Raw genomic sequence first — 1,018 nt, forward strand, 5'->3', positions numbered from 1 at the left:
CCGGGCAGTCAGAACCAGAGAGAGGACCGCGCTGACCCCGTGCACACCCAACGGCCGCCGCCGCCTCGCCAGGAGCCTGACCCCTGCCCTTCCCCAACCCCTGGGACCCCACAACAGCCCTGGCCTTGCCCAAGGAAAGGATAGAAATGACTCTTTTTCTTTTTTTTTTAATAAAATTATAGATATATAGATGTAGATATAAAAACATAAAACAGACACAAGGCAAGCGGACGCTGTCGTGTGCTTACTCGGGTCCCTGACGCCAGGGGGAGCACGGACCCGTCCCCGTGTGCTCTCCACGCGGCGCCCATAGCGCCCGCGGGCCAGGGCGGGGAGGGCTTGCATGCCGTGGGGTGGGGATTCTCCAGTTTGGCAGGGAGGGCCTGAGGGCTGGGGACGGGGCTGTGGGTCTTGCCAGCCCCCTGTGGCAGCATCAGGGGGCCCCGTGCCCACGCCCACCTGCGCTCCGTTGCCTCCCACAAGAGCATAAAGCAGAGGTTAAGGCTTCAAGGAAGGGCAGCCGTGGCCCGAGCGCGAACACACCAGACGCGGCACAGCAGCTCAGCACACAGACACGGGACACGAGCCCACTGGCCGGGCAAGAAGGGACACACAGAGCCGGGACCCCGCCGCAGCGGCCTGTCACCTGTCACAGCCCGGAGAAGGCTGGGCTCCCTGCAGAAGCACTGGCTTTGCCAAGCTCCGAGCCGGGTGGGTGAGGCCCTTGTCTAGGAGCCTGTAGGGACCCGGGTGCCTCTAGGCCACAGCGACCCTCCGTAAGGAGTAAGCGGGGCCCTGGGGTGGTGGGGGAGTGGCCTAGTGACCATCGGGGGGACGTGGGTGACAGCGGAAAGAGGAGGCCCGTGCTGGCACAGCCTCACCCGGAGCCCGTGTCCGGGAGCAGACGGGTGGACGGACAGACCGCGGGCGCCGGGTGGCTTGCAGAGGCGTGTTCTCTCCTGCGGCTGCGGCCACACCCGGGGCAGAGGAGCCAGGGGGGAAGGGGCTGCGGCGGGGG

Source organism: Tupaia chinensis, unplaced genomic scaffold (genome assembly GCF_000334495.1).
Source record: "Tupaia chinensis unplaced genomic scaffold, TupChi_1.0 Scaffold000287_1, whole genome shotgun sequence".
In the NCBI taxonomy this organism is placed as follows: Eukaryota; Metazoa; Chordata; class Mammalia; order Scandentia; family Tupaiidae; genus Tupaia; species Tupaia belangeri.